Consider the following 16,272-nt stretch of genomic DNA (forward strand, 5'->3'; position numbering starts at 1 on the left):
TTGACCTTATCTCTTACTTCTGCTCTCTTATCTAGGAAAGGGGGGAGGTGTGTGATTAAATATTTATGTTTCAGATTTTTTTGGCACAGGTTAGAAAAGTTATGCCATCAAGTGTTTGGATATGGTAGGTACACAGAGCGCAGTGATTATTTCATTTTCAGGCAGAAAACAAATTTTAAGGGTGGTTGGCTAGGCGAAAGTCTTCTGGATAGGGAGCTAGGGAGAGATGCTGTGCAAGGACGAGGACCCAAGTTCAGATCTCCATCCAGTACCCATGCAAAAGCTGGGCAGGGCCAAGGGACTGTGAGTTTGTAACTCTAGCACTTAGAGGTGGGGGGTGGGGAGGTGGAGACAGGTGAAGTTTTGAAGCTTTCCAGCCAGCCAGTATAGGCAACTATAAGCCAGATTCATTAAGAAAACATATCTTTAGCATAATGTGCAGAAGTCATTAAGGAAGATGTCTGAGCATAAAGCTGTGGCATCTGCAGGTACATCCGTGAACATGCTTAACACACAACACACACACGCACGCACGCACGCACGCACGCACGCACGCACGCATGCACAAATACTGAATGGGTGGGTGGGAGAAGTGAGAGGGGAACCAAACTGAGGCTTTTGATGTGACCCAGACATGAGGGGACAAGAAACTGTCTCCAGGGAAACAAGGCTATCTATACATGTCTGCTTTAATAGTTCATCTATTACAAGATTTTTCAAATCCTGTTGTGTTTTATTATTAGGTTTTGTTTTTGAAGTCAAGAATACCATACAAAGTGGCATTGATTTTGTAGGTATCTTTTTAGGGCATATGGATTGTACTGTAATTGTCAGAACTCATGGCATTATTTCGAATTAGGTTTTGCTATGAATGACATAAATCCTAAGAGACCCTTGACTTTAAAAATGTAGGAAGTAGGAGCTGGGCGTTGACTCCACAGTTAAAGCACTTGCTACGCAAGCCTCAGGATTAGAATTCAGATCCTAGAACTCAGGTGAATGGTAGGTCAGTGTGGTACCCTGCTGGTAATTCTGGCCTTGGTAGATGGAGACAGGATCCTTGGAGTAAGCTGATTACCAAGACTAACCACTTGGTGAGTTCCGTTCAATGAGAAACTCTTAATGAATAAGGCTTGAGGAAGGATTCCTGACATTAAATCTCTCTCTCTCTCTCTCTCTCTCACACACACACACACACACACACACACACACACGAACCTGCCCATACATGTGAACACTCATGTACATACACACATTACACAGGGTATGTGGTGCTTCTGCATATATCTGGTGTTCCCGCATATATCTTGTTGACCAAAATTTAATCCTCTGGCTACACTTAGTTTCGGGAAAAAAAGAAAAGTAAAAAAGACTTGGTTAAAATATAATCATTATGCAGTGAGAATATGCTTACCATCTTCTTTAGGCATGCTACTATTCACTGAGTGAATGCTATTGCGAAGATAAGCTTTGTGGCCAGACTGCTGGAGTTCTAATTGCGGGACACTAGTCAAGTGACCTTGAAAATCTGCTAACCCTTCTGAGCCTCAGGATTTTCATCTGTGAAAACCCATTCCATACAGCTTCGCTAAGTGTTCTTGTGAGCAGTGGATGAGCCAAGGCAAAGCCCCCGCCCCAGTACCCGGTGTACCATGAATGCTGCCTCAGCTTTGACCCTGACTGCGACTTTGACCCATTGCCTCTTCCACCACCCATGCATGCCTTCTCCGGCCTCTCTCCCTCTCTATTACCACTATTAGTGCTGCTGCTGCTGCTGCTGCAGCAGCATCTACTGCTACTACTGCTTCCACTGTTTGCATTCCCACAGCCTCTGCTAGTCCCAAAGCCTCAGTTTGTGCTACGACTTCTCCCTCCCTGCCTTCCGCTGCCTGATGCCGTGCTACCGTTAATACCATGTAATAATCACTGACATACCGCTCCCTGCCTTTGAGTCTAAGTGCTTCCCTCCATCTTGAAGATGAGAGTCAGACCGTAGCTGAAAGGGAGCAGATGTGATGGGCATCCGAGGTTCTGCTGATCTCTTTCCTGACGTGGGTGCTGGCTTCTTTGCATGTCAAATTCCCCGACTGTGCCACTTAAGACATAGAGGGCTCTGTGTGTTTATCTTAGACTTCAGAAAAACGTGTCCTTTAGGGGTAGAGAGATACTTGGTTGGTAAAGTATGTGCTGTGTAACCATGAGGATCTGAGTGCAAGCCCCTGAAGCCTTGGCCAGTGGGGGGAAAAGCCAAGAGTGGTAGTACGTGTCTGTAACCCCAGTGCTCAGGAGGTAGAAAAATCCCTAGTTTGCTGGCCAATCTACCTGAATCATTGAGTTCCGGGTTCAGTGAGGGACTTGGATCAAAAATTAGGTGGAGAAAGATTGAAGAAGACTCCCAACATGATCCTCTGGCCTCTATAGACATACACATACATATGTGTGTACCTGCACACACCACACACACACACACACACACACACACACACACACGCACACACACACGCACACGCACACACACATGCACACACGCATGCACGTGCCATAACTGGCAAGTGGTAGAACATGAGTGATGTCACACCCAGCTGATTGCAAAGCCCGTGTTCTGAACTGTAATCCAAAGACTTGTGTTTCTATCACTCAGTTCCTTTGTTCTTTCACTGAAGGGACAATCCATTGCCTATTTCTTAGGTGCTGGACACTGGAATGCAGGGTCCATGCAGATGAAACAACCTGTCCTGTGGTACTCCATCTTGAAGAGGGGAAGACCACAGGACCCTTAGATTAGGTTCAGTGTGGGATGCCCTGGGGCCACGGGATGGGTCTGGAAGCCAGCCTAACCACTCCACTGAGTGATTGATGGGGAAATGTTCCCACATTAGTGGGCAATCCAGCTCTATGTAGCCCACATTCAGCCATATAAAGCCGTGTTCGCCACCTCTGCCAGCAAATACTAAGAAGGGGTCAGCTCTTCTTGTCTTGCCTGTCACTGTCACAGTTATGAGCTGCCTGGCCCTCCAAGCAGCAGGCCACACTGGAGCTGTGAATTCAGTGGAGGGAAAGGAAAAACTAGGAATGGAGGTTCCCACACTGTGAGTCAAGGCAATGTGAATGAGTGAGTGAATGAGGAAATCATAATCCACAGCAGTGCAGGTGCCGTGCCCTGGAGTGTGGGGGGGGACATGCATAAGCGCCATTTCTTTTCGACGCCATGCATAACACCAGGAAGGCAGGGCAACAGCCCATGGCTGTTAAGTCGGATTTGGGAACCAGCTGGCGTTGTTTTCAGGTTTTTCCTTCGTATGTACAAATGACCTAACTTGAGCCCGCAGCCCTCCTAAGCCAAGCCCTGGGAAAAGCCTCTGCTTTCCCAATGTCAAGGCAGACTCCGTCATTATCATGCTGCCGGCTGTTAGCCCAAATTGAATTTCCCTGCGTCCAGCTGATGTCCCTTTCTGGCCACAGGGCAGGGGTCAGGAATGTGGGCTGCACATGGACAGGAAACGTGTCCCAGAAGCCAAACACAGAAGGCTAACCTCTCAACTCTGCATTTCTAGCATAGCCGAAAGGGTCAGGATGCCTTAGGGGTCTGCATGTGAAAGAAAAAGAAATGTATGATAGAAAAACAGTTTTTAAGAGCGCCATTGTGAAAGACCTTTTGTTATCATTGAAGTTAGCCTAGAATTCCTGCGGCTACTTTCCAGCTCTGGCAGAACTTCAGTTATGCAGGTTCAAGCTGGAGGGTTCTCCCCAAACTGAGAGTCTGGCAAATATTATCCTGTCCCTCCCTCCCTCCCTCCCACCTACTCTCCCTCCCTCCCTCTTTCCCTCCTTCCTTCCATCCCTTCCTCTCTCCATCCCTCCCTCCCTCCCTACACCCCTCTATCCTTCCCATCCATCCCTCCTTCCCTCCTTCCCTTCCTCTCCCCATCCCTCCTCCCATCTCTTCCTCCTTCCCATTCACCCCTCCCTCCCTCCCTTCTTCCCTTCTTCCTTCCATCCCTTCCTTCCTTTCCTTCGAGAAAGTAAGGAAAAGATGCAGCATGCTGGGTCCTATATAGAGCCCTGGAAATAAGTGAGAAGCTCTGATGGCCAGGCCTTTGTGAGCATCATTCACGTCCAGTCGTTGTTTTAAAAGCTGTATTCACTCTACAGATGGCTACATTTTCTTTCCTTTTTAGGTTTATTTTTAAAATTAACATTTTTGTTAATGTGCATAATGATGGGATTCGTTATGACATTTTCATGTATATTTTCAGATCTCCTTATATCTTGCTCACGTTCATACTCCACTACTACCCACCCCACCCCCTTATTCCTTCTCCTCCCTCTTCATAATGGTCCTCTTCCTTCCACAACAAAATTCCCCCTCTGCTTCCATGTTGTGTCTAGGTGTGTGTGTGTGTGTGTGTGTGTGTGTGTGTACATATGTGCATATGTGTGTGAATGTGTATGTATATATGTGTATATGTGTGTACGTGTGTGTGTGTGTGTGTGTGTGTGTGTGTGTACTTAGCCCTGTTTTCTCAAGGATCTTAGTACCATAGACATGGTTCTACCTCTTGGGATTTTGTTTCTGTTTTGATTGTTCCTGGGGCTAAGGTTGGAACCCAGGGCCTTACACATACTAGGCAAGTCTGCAGGTAGATGCCCTCCTCACCTCACCCACAACTTCCGTATTTGCTGTCTATTCTTGGTACTTCTGGGCTGTCAATCATGCTACCTGCTTCTGCAATGTGTGTTTTCTTTTCCCCTTTCCTGTAAGAACTCCAGTCATACTAGACTTAGGGACTGTCTGCATCTCTGTGACCTCACCTAAATGTATACCTGATTATACCTGCAAAGATCTTATTTTCTTGTGTTTGTCTGTTTGTTTTTGAGATAGGGTCTCATTAGCCCAGGCAGCCCTGAATTTGTTATGGAGCTGAAGTTTAGCCTTGAACTCCTGATTGTCCTGGTTGTACTTTCCAGGTGTTAGAATTACAGATGAATGCCAGCATGACCAGCTTATAGATCCTGTGTTCAAATGAATGGTCACATTCATGAGTGCTGGTAGTTGAGATTTGCATATCTTTAATGGGGTAGTGCAGCTCATTACAGAGACCAGAGTGCTTCATGAAGCCCTGAGTCTGGGTGATCACCTTACCCTCTGTAAGTGGTATCTTTGCAGGTAAAGGGTACACATCTGGAGAGTGACACCTTTGGTCACTTGAATGGATGTTTCCTATTTCTAGCTAGGAAACTCAACTGGTGGATGTTCCCTTGTGCATTAGCTGGGAAGTTCCTGTGGGAACTCCCATTGGTAAGAGGCCTCCTTCTTGCGGCTGTCACCAATGTTGTTGCCTGGGCTAGTAGGTGGGGTGATTGAGTTCTGGGTAAAGACCTGGACAAGGAGGTGATTCCCCAATGACAGTATAGGCTTGTTGTGTGGCCTAGGTACATTTTCTTGCCAGTCTGCCCTGGGCATCTTATACGCTCCTTGATGCTAGGGGGTATTTGTGAGGACAGCTAGAATCAAATCATGTTGACAGGATTACCTGGCTCATAGTAAGCATTGGGTGCCTGGGCTGAGGTATGCCAGGACATATTATTCCTCCCAGAAGGAAGATAGCTGGGCATCTGCCCAGCTTCTGTAGCACATTTTCCATAGCAAAGGCCTAAGTTCACTGTGTAGGGCTGTTCATCTTCAAAGTGTATTGCTATCATTTCCCTCAGGAGAGTGTATTAGTTACTTTTCGGACTGCTATGACAAGATCCCCAATCAAAGCAGCTTCAGGAAGGAAAGGTTTATTTCCACTCACCGTTCAAGGGCGCTGTCCATCACCGCAGGAAGGCATGGCAGCGGGGGTGTGAGGCTGTGGACACATTGCATCAGCAGTCAGGAAGCAGAAAGATGAATGGCGGTGCTCAGCGCACTATCTCCCTTTGTCCAGCCCAGGACCTCAGCCCATGGGATGCTCCTGGAGCACAGAGTTAGGGCAGGCCTTTCCTCCTCAGCTAACCCTGATCTGGAAACTCCCTCGCAGACACATCCAGAAGTTTGTCTCCTCCTGATTCCAAATCATATTAAACTGACAGTCAGGATGGACCATCACCATGTTTTTCAGAAACACGAAAAGTTGCCTCCCATAGAAATGTCTGAGGGAGGCAGCAGCGTTTAAAACGGGATACAGTTATGAACCAGACAAAAGTCTGCCCTCCCATGAACAATGAGTTCAAATGATGAAAAACAAATTGATCTCAAACAATGAAAAAGAAAAGGTAGCATTAAAAAGATGATGGTCACTTTTTTGCTGTTGTTGTTGTTGTTGTTTTTCGAGACAGGGTTTCTCTGTGTAGTTTTGGTGCCTGTCCTGAGTCTCGCTCTGTAGACCAGGCTGGCCTCAAACTCACAGAGATCCACCTGGCTCTGCCTCCCGAGTGCTGGCATTAAAGGCATGCGCCACCACCGCCCAGCGATGGTCACTTTTTATATAAGAATAATTATGATAGCTGACTGTCATGTAAAGATAAGTTTTATTCTGAGGGATGTGACTTAGTTCCTTTGCATCTCTGGTTCCTCCTCTATCAGATAGGGACAGGACAATAGAAGTCTGTCCTGTCCTCATCCATAGGATTGCTCTGAGAAATAAATGGGAAACAGCCTATGAAGGGCATGTCCAGCACCTGGTATGTATTTGGTGCTCACTAAAGGCTAACGTTTACTCCAGATCATCTGCCCTAAACTGTGGCACACTATTCATAGGAAAAGATTGGAATTAATCATACAGGTGAACATACTTTTCCCCCATTCAATGTCTTATTCAAAGGGACTTGCTTTTTGTCACTCAGCAAATGTTGCACAGCTCTGAAAAGCCAGGTAGAAGATGAGACAGGTCTCCACAGGACTTGGAATACAAATCCTATGGATTTGCACAACCTTGGGAAAACACAGATACCCTTGACCTGCCTCTCAGACATAGAAGCTGAGGCCTTTCTGAAGAGGGGGACTTGAGTGATCAGCTAAATTGAGTGCCATTAGGGAAGACTCCAAGAGGCAAAGGAGTCAAGAAAATGACAGACTAGGGTTATTACAATACTTCCATGTCTCATCTTAGCATTGTCTTCTTCCCGTCGCAGTACCTACCTAAGGTATGATAGGACAGATATGGAACCAAAATTCTTTCACATCTCAAAGCTGTGAGACTGACTTATTTCCTCTGGTTGGTACTGTTGAATGCTTTTCTTTTTTTAAAAAAATTCTTATTAGAATGTTTAAATCGTGGTAAAGTATACATAATAAAATGATCACTTGTTTTTAAGTGCATAGTTCTATAGTAGTAAGTACAATCACACTGTTGTGTAACCATCACCACACCCCCATTTCCAGAAGGTTTGTAGTTTGCAAAACCAGACTTCAGAGGCTGGGGTGTGGTTCAGTGGGAAAGCACTTTCCTGGCACGTGGAAGGCCCTGGGTTTGGTGGCCCAACTACAAAACAGTCAAAAGCGAGCAGACAGGCAAAGTCTTCTCACCTTTGCAGCTCCGGATCCACCAAATACTAGGTCCACATTCCTTCTCCCCACACTGTATGGCAACCTTCGGTCTGCTTCCTCTCCATAAATCTGGGCATTCAAGGTACCTCATATCAACAGAATTATACAAGATTTGCTCTTTTGTGACCAGTTTCGTTTAAAACAGTGTCTTCAAGGCTCATCAGTGTTGCAGCAAGGTCAGAATTGTCTTTTCAGGCGGAGTAACTTTCAGTGTGTGTGTGTGTGTGTGTGTGTGTGTGTGTGTGTGTGGTTGTTACCTTTTCTTTATCCACCATTCACTCATTCATGGACAGTGGGTTGTTTGCACCCATTATGAGTAATTTTGCCGTGAGCCGGCATGTGTAAATATCTGTTGAAGTCTCTGCTTCCGATTCTTTTGGGTGTATACACAGAAATGGAGTTGCTGGGCTGTATGGTAATTCCATGCTAATTGTCTCAAGGAGCCACCGTACTGCTTTTTGTAGCAACTACACCAATTCCATTTCCACCAGCAGAGGCGGGGCTTGTTCCTGGTCTACATTGCCATTACTTGTGATTTTCTGCTTTTCACGGTAGTAGCCATTTTCATAGGGATGGAGGCTTTCAGCCAGAACAAAGCACGGGCAGCTTCATATTTCTCTTATGTTGTCTAGACCAATTAAGTAATTCTGGGCATTTACTTAAGCCCTAGGCGTAGAAAATAACAGACCTAAGTAATTGTTGTATGCTTCCTGCCTTCAAGACATTCAGGGAATGTTGGCGGAAAGAAATATGCAAATAGTTCACTTCAAGCCAATATAATAGGGCTGATAATATATCCTAGTGGGCTAATGATTTATATACCCTTATGCCTTGAATACAGATTAAAAAAAAAAAAAGCAAATGTTGACCGAGTTTTGTGCCTTTGGCATGAAGCATGTGAAGTCCTTGAGTTTTACTTTTTTAAGAGTCCCAGAATGCTTAGGCTGGAAGGAATTTCCCGGCATTTCCTATGACAATAGACATGTTTGTCTGTTGCATCTGCTTGCCATGTGTCCTTAAAAGGCATCTAGTGGATGGAGAAATCGCATTTTAATGTCTGTTTAATTTGAATGAATTTACATTTCAATTCAAATGAACCATACACGTGGCTGCTGTGTTGGATCCTGCAGGAAACAGACACATCATCTACCTCTTCTCACACTTGAGTGTACCTCCAACCACCTGGGGAGCTCGCCACTAAGAGGCTTCCCTGCCGGGCAGTGGTGACACACGCCTGTAATCCCAGCACTCGGCAGAGGCAGGTGGATCTCTGTGAGTTCGAGGCCAGCCTGGTCTACAGAGCTACTCCAGGATAGGCTCCAAAGCTATAGAGAAACCCTGTCTCGAAAAACAAAACAAAACAAAACAAAACAAAACAAAAAAAGAAGCTTCCCTGTGTCTTTCCTCTAGCCATTCTGGTTCCTTCAGTTTGGCTTGGAGCCAGGAATCTGCATGTACCGACTACATGGGATTCTGATACAACCGAGTCTGGAAAGTGCCTCCTAGTATCCTGCTCCTCACCTGTTGTATCTTGTGAAATACAAAGTAGCTAGCTGTAGTCATAGGCATTGCACAGCGATGTTCTGAGCAAGCACACATCAGATATGGAACAGTGGTCCTTATAAGAATAGGACACTTTACTACTGTCACAGGCTGTCATTGTACTGGGCATGCGCTTTTGTAAAGGAACAGCACATACCATGATACACATCACACTAGACAGTGAAGATTGCACTATGTGTTTATGTATTTACTGTACTTTTTATTGTTTTAGAATATACTACTATTAATAAGAAAAGCATTCTGCCATCAAAGCGTCTTGAGTGGTCTGCCTGCAGCAGGCTTACACAGTTCATGTTTACTGTGCCTCTTGACTGCTCCCAGAGGTCACGTCCAGTGGTTACTGACCCATACCATCTGAGTTTGTGTGAATTTGATGTTTACACAATGGCAAAATGGCCTTATGACACATGACATACCCATCCCTGTCAGACACACCAGCACTAATCTAAAAGCAATGATTACCTGTGGGAAGGCAAGGTGGAGCACAATTAGTGTATTAGTCAGCCAGTTTCCTTACAGAGGACCTCAACCAGACATCTTGGCATCGAAAAGTGGGATTTCACAGCAATCATTAAGAGCACACAATGTCTGACCTAGTCATGAATGCTGGGTCCACCTGAAACCTTACTCTGTGGTCCTAGGTACTTTTCCTCATCTGTTAAGTGGGGGTACAATACATGTGAAGTGTGTACTTGGTACTTGGCATAAATCAGAACAACAAAAACACAGTAGTAGATAACCCTGTGTACTTAACGTGAGCCCAACATTGCTCCTTCTCTTCTAAGCACTTGCTGCTGGTTAACTTTCAACCAGACAGCAACCTTGTGAGAAGACAGGATCGTTATTTGCACATGTTGAAGTCCTTGGAGGTCTGGAAAACTGCTTAAGAGCACTGTGCTGGTACATGGCATAAGTAGAACTTAATTGTGGGCAGCAGGCCCTGGAGGTTGCAGTTCTTGCTTGTATCCCAGGCTCTTAGGAAAGCTCTTTGAGGGTGAGCCTCATGCATCCTACCTGGCTCTGAATGTCTGGGCTTTGGAATTAATCTTCAAGTCAGTTCAGCGTCCAAGAAGCACTTGACCCAGCTGCCCCTCCCTCACTCTGTGTTTGAGTCTCCACAGCCCATGCCCACCCAGATGCCCTCTGGTTACTGCCCCTTCTTTCTCAGTGCCCCGTGTTCCAGCCAATCCTGGAATGCTTTCGAAGTTGTCTGTAGCATGGTGACTTCCACATTATATCTCCAAGTTCTAGACTTGATAGCCCAAGTGCCGTATTAACTCTCAACAGGCGCCTCAAACTTGATGTAGGTTGAGCATCCCATTCCAAACATTTAAAATCTAAAGTGCTTCAAAATCAGAGCCTCTTCGGGCCTCGAACACGATGCCACAGGTGGAAAATTCCACACCATGGGACTTCATTTTATGTATGGTATTCAGGATATTTGAAATTCCCTTCTGGCTGTGTTCCTAAAGTGTTGATGAAACAGAAATGAATTTCATGTTTAGACTTGAGTTTATCCCCAAGAGACTTCCTTATGTATATGCAAATATCAAAATGGAGAAAATTTGAAAACTCAAACAAATCTGGCCCTGAGCATTTCAGGTAAGGAATGCTCAGATCTCATGTCTGCCATGGCTGGCTCTTCCTGTTTCCACGTGACATTGAATTGTGCTGGGCTGCATGTTGTGTCAATGGCGACAGCACCTCTTGTCCATTATCTAGAGAATCCGCCCCCTTGCTGCCTAGACCCCCAACCCCTACCTTGCTTCTAATCATACTCACGGGCTTCCTCTGTGTTTCTCACAAATGCTGTCCTGTCTCAGGATTCGGCTTCTCGTCATTTCTCTGCCTTCTCGGCCCCTTTCTCTGTACCTCCTGACACTGTGCTCCTGGCATTCAGCTGCCCACATCTCAGGCAAAGGGAAAGCTTCTCAAATAGCTCTTTACCTGCTCTATAACCTGTCTTTTCTGTGGCTGCTTCCTCTCTGTTTTCTTCAATTTCCTCTTATTTTCTTCCCCTTTAGTGTGATGTGTGTGTGTGTGTGTGTGTGTGTGTGTGTGTGTGTGTGTGTATGTGTGTGTATACATACACATGTGGAGGCCAGAGGACAGTATTGGGGGTGTCTTCTTCAGTCACTTCCCATCTTCTTCTTTTGAGACAGGGTCTCTCACTGAACCTTGATCTCCCCGATTTAGTTCGCCTTGCTGGCGGCCAGTGAAGTCTGGAGAGCCTCTCGTCTCTGCCTCCCCGGCACTGGCAGATGTACACCCAGCTTTTTAGGTGAGTGCCGGGGATTGGAACTCAGGTCCTCATGATTGCACAGTAAGCTTACCAGCTGATCTCTCTCTGCAGCTCCCTCCCTGAGGTCTTCCCCTGGCAATCTGCATTTTCTCTGGCTAGGTCTGACACCTCCACCATACGACACATCCATGGTGGCTGCTTACAGTGCTTACTAGGATAGACACATTTGAAAAATACACATTTGGTGACCCTGGCTCAGTTGAGCATCAACATAAAGTGCCGGATGTAGGCCTGTTCTTTTGTAGAATCCATCACAGATGCGACAATACTCGTATGTATTATCCAAGCGATTGGCAATGATTAGATGGGACTTGGGGCCTTTTAATGGACCTTGGTTTCTGTTTTCACAGTTGTCCTTGCTGATTAGAACTTTTACTAAGATACTTCAAAAGGAAATAGCGGCCTTCGATAGCCATTCTATACTAAAGTTGATCAATGCATGGTACAGATTTGAATAAGGAATTTGTTGTTGTCTATAAAAAAACTAACTATACTGTGTCCTCCTGAAAGGGGTCTTTGGTGTTGATAAACAAGTATGTGGGTTTTCCTGCCAATTGATAGCTCAAGCGGCAACATCACCTCCACAGTCAAAATGTGCTTGCCAAGCCGAAATGGGGAGTGACTGTTTTGGCGAAGCCGCAGAACTATTGAAAAGGGAGGTTTTAAGGTTTACAAAGGAACTGCAGACAGGTCGTTAACAGGGCTGGCTGCAGGGAGCTGGCCCACAGCTCATGGCTTCTCCTTTCATTAGCAGCAAGATAATTAACCGTTAGGCTCTGAAACTGCAGCTCATGGCTGAGGGGAGCCGGCTTTGAGCTGTGTTCGAAACTTCCAGAGAGGGGGAAACAGAGTTTTCTTCATTGCAGTGATGAGTGGGTCTGCCAGGCACAGGTCTCAGCTCGGTGTTCCCAAGTATGTCGGCAAGACGTTGTCTGAATTTCCACCTGTCCCACTCCATTCTTAGGAGGCAGTGACCAAGTTGAGGCGTACAGAGTGGCACACGTAGTTGTGAGGGAGCGTGTTGCCTGTGTGTCAGCAGCTTTTTAGTTCCGAGGGACAGAACCCCAGCTGCATTACTTACTTTTCTCTTTACTGTGATAAAACATCTGACGAAGTGGTGTGAGGAAGGAAGGGTTGATTCTGGTTTGTGGTGTGGAAGGCATGGTAGCAAGAATCGGAGGCGGCCGGTGACACGGTGTCCACTGTGGGGAGGCAGAGAGAGGTGCGTTCTAGAGTTCATCTCGCTTTCTCCTTTTCGTTCTGTCTGAGACCTCAGCCCACAGGGTGGTAGCACTCAAGCGGGGTTGGTCTTCCTCAGCTAAGTCTCTCTGGAAGTCTCACAGACAGGTCCAGGGCTTTGTCTGCTGGTTGCTACCAAATCCAGCTGATTAACTGTCCTACCATCTGAGGTCAGCTTAAGCAATGAAGGGATTTCATTGTTCATATGACAGTTACGGGTAAAACTTAGCCCCGGCAGCCATTAGATTCCAAAGTTCGATCTCTTTTCTCTCTGCTCCACCACCAAAACTCTTCCCCTTCATCATGTTATTAGTTACTTTCGGGTCACTGTACCCATGATACCTGGTGGAAATAGGTTGGTCTATGGTTGCGGGAGTTTAGGTCTATCATGTCAGGGAGGGTGTGCTGGAGCAGCGTAATCCATGGTAGATGCAGCATGTAATGGAGGTTGTTCACATCATGGTGGACCAGGGAGCATCAAGGGAGACTGGAAATCAGGGGTAGGCATAACCTTCATGTGCTCATCCTATGTAACTTAGTTCTGCCAGTCAGAATGTAGCCCATAAAGGTTTCCACCAGCCTCCCCGAGACCACAAAATGGTGATGGCTTAATTCTCTGGTTCTCCTTGTAGGGACTTTCAGAAGTACCTGCCTTATAGCTACCAGGCTAACAATCCCAGAAGACAGAGAGCTTTGCTTCCCAGGAGCTCTCACTTGGTTTCCCCAGTTTGGGTCACATGCCCAGCCTTGTTTCAGTCACTATGGACCAGATGATGGAATATGCTGTTCGGACAGTCCTGTGTCACCTGACCGTTCTCAGAGTTGGGGGAGAGGTTGAAGGTCAGCCCCATAGGAATAGGGAAGGATGGCTTCCCCTATGGGAACTTGGAATATAATATATGAGAACAAGTCCTGGATGCTAGCCAGGCAGAAGCACAGATGGTCGAGTTTAATCAGCTTATATCCAGGAGTCTCTGGTCTGCTTGGCTCTTTGGATAACCTCACACACATGACCATCAGCAGAGGACAGCCCTGTTCCCCTCGAAACTGCTCCAATGTGCATGTACACGTGGTCAGAGGCTATGACTCTTACCCATTCCTGCTGGAGCTCTTTTATTCCACTAATTTCGTGGGATCGAGGACAGAATTTGGACCTATCATTTGCTACTGGTTTCCTCTAAAATGCGGATTAAGGTCACTGCCCCTTCATGTCCGGCACCCTGCTGGTGAACATGGACATGAGTTTGATGTGACATGCTGCAGACCCAAGGGGCAGGAGCCATGTGGAAGCAGGACAGGCATTGAGCACTAAGGAAGTCCTTCCCATGTCCCCTGCTAAACCCTCTGTTCCACTGTCTGCCCTGCCTGAGCCTCTCTGTATCTCTACCACTAGCCTCTTCGTTTATCTATGCTTTAGCCAGAACAGAGTTCTCTTGGTTTATTAAAGTTTATTCTTTCCATTCCCGGGGCTTCCTGGATGCAGACCTTTAGCCAGAACACCCAGAGGCTGTGCTCTTTGCTTGGTGTGGCTCCATCAAGCCTCACATAAACTCCCGAAGTGTGTGTTCATATGTGGTACCATCTTGCTCTCACCATTCACCTTCTCTCTCTGACTCACTACATTATGACCTCTGGAAGGGTGGGGTATCATCTGCCTTGCTTACTGCTATGAAGAGGTTCAGAGGCAGTGCCACTTGGTCATTGTCATTAATGAATGGATGCTTAGGCCATGGGGAGTCATTCAGAGGTGACTTGCCCAGGTTTCCCCAGACAGTCAGAGGTACCACCCTCTCTCACACCCAACTCACACCCAACTTCCTGCATCCTGCTTGTTCCCCTCTGCTAAGAACTGAGGTTCTCTGAGTAGTAGTTGGAAGATAGGAATTATAGCACATGACAAACACTTGCTATAACAGGCCATAAAGTCCATAGCAACACTGATAACTTTGATGCTGTATCTGAACTATTGTCTCGCGGCTTGCTAAGAGCAGCTCTGCCACATGCAGAGGGGACAGCGTTAGTGTTTATCCTCATCAGAGAAGCCCTTCGCTGCTGGTAACTTGAGGTTATTCCATCTTACCTCCATGTCTGTCTGGTCGGAAGCTGTCACCCCTGGACTGTTGTAATTTTCTTGGGCTGTAAGCAAAGGATGAGGTGTTGACTTGTCACATCAATAGCGTGTTTAACCCCAGAGGACTCTGGCTTCCCTGTCTCAGGGTTCAAATAGGAGAAATCCTGTTTATGTCACAAAGGGTAGTCTTCATGGCGAGCTGTATGCAGGGAAAGTAGCTATGTCTAGAGAGTAGCCAAGAGATCTGGGGTTTTACCTGTGGTACCCAACTCCTGAAGGGCTTTGGGAGAGTCCTTTCACCTCACAGGGAGATGGGTGATGATGCTGTTCTGTAGCCATTGGCTGTCTCTCAGGTGGATGCTGGCTTCAGATTCTCCTGCATTCAAGAATACCACTGGAGTCATTGGATGCTAGTTCCTCCATTGGTTGTGGTACCTCCATGCCTATCAGGAAGATTCTCCAGCCCTTTCTGTGCTGTGTGACCTTGAACAAACTACTATTGTGTGAGCTCTGATTGATTCACCTGGGGTTAAATTAATAATAAATCCCACGCGTGGCTGCAAATCAACCACTTCAAAGAAGTGTCTAGCACTGTGCCCAGCACATAGTAGGTCCTTTGTGCTCTGCCCTCTGTTCTGCATTCCATCCATTCTCAGGTAGGCCAGTTCCCCATGTTGGCTCCTGATGGATTGGTGCTCCCAGCCTCCTGATTTCCAATGTGCTGACAAGTGTGTCTTTTTTTTTTTTTTTTTTTTTTCCCATCGAAGGTGTGGGATAGAGATACGAGTCCCAGGCTTAACTGGCTCCAAGCATCTGCTCTCAACTTGCAGAGCCTATGAGAGGTGAGGGCTGAGAAGTGATCAATCTGCCTGCCAGGTTGAGAAAGAAATGGATGTTATGGACCAGATTGAATGGGCAATGCCATTTCTATATAGAAGAATGAATAAGGAGCCTTGCAAGCCTTTTTGTGGCATCGGAGGAGATTAGTAGGGAGGGGACGCTGGTGACATGGGCTGACCGTGCTCTTCTCTGCCTGTGCCTTTGCACATACGTTACTCTCTTCTACCTAGCACACACATATCCTCCGAGGCTTGGCTCCTCTCTGAAGTTCTCTCTGGCTAAAGTCGCCACTTCCTTCTCTCCCTTCCAGCCCCATTTCCCTGTTGTCACTGGTTTTCCATTTTTTTTTTTTTTTTTTTTTTGAGCAAGCCTCTGTTGGGCAGTAGTGCCATGTGATGGAATACCGACGAGAATCTCTCATAGTGCTGCAGTCAGAATTGGTTTGTTCGCTCCTCTTGGCTGCGTTCTCCAGAACTGTTGCTTGTTTATTCATTTATCCAGCAAATATTTATAAAGTACCTGCTATTTTGCCAGGCATCACTGCAGAAGCTGGGGGATTCAGTGCACAGCAAGCAAGACAGGGGCGTCAATAAAAAAAACATGAAAGAACAAGATAATCTTTGATGGTGTGTAACTTAAGAAAATAAGCCAGGGCAAAGAGAGAGCGATCAATCCGAAGTGAGAAGGGCATGGGTAGGAAGGAGGGACCATGTGCAGTCAGACCTC

General features: G+C 46.4%; 1 protein-coding gene and 1 long non-coding RNA gene across 4 annotated transcripts in view; one reads left to right on the plus strand and one right to left on the minus strand.

The window, feature by feature from the left end:
* Asap1 (ArfGAP with SH3 domain, ankyrin repeat and PH domain 1) overlaps positions 1 to 16,272 on the plus strand; it is a 279,840-nt gene that overhangs the window by 1,227 nt on the left and 262,341 nt on the right. The gene's annotated exons all lie outside the window — the stretch shown is intronic.
* Positions 1,781 to 15,906, minus strand: LOC131897061 (uncharacterized). Its single transcript, XR_009375573.1, has 3 exons — positions 14,716 to 15,906; positions 5,799 to 5,852; positions 1,781 to 2,148 (listed from the first exon to the last, which is right to left on the minus strand). It is a non-coding gene; the product is annotated as an uncharacterized LOC131897061 (long non-coding RNA).

This window comes from Peromyscus eremicus, chromosome 20 (genome assembly GCF_949786415.1).
Source record: "Peromyscus eremicus chromosome 20, PerEre_H2_v1, whole genome shotgun sequence".
NCBI classification, from domain to species: Eukaryota; Metazoa; Chordata; class Mammalia; order Rodentia; family Cricetidae; genus Peromyscus; species Peromyscus eremicus.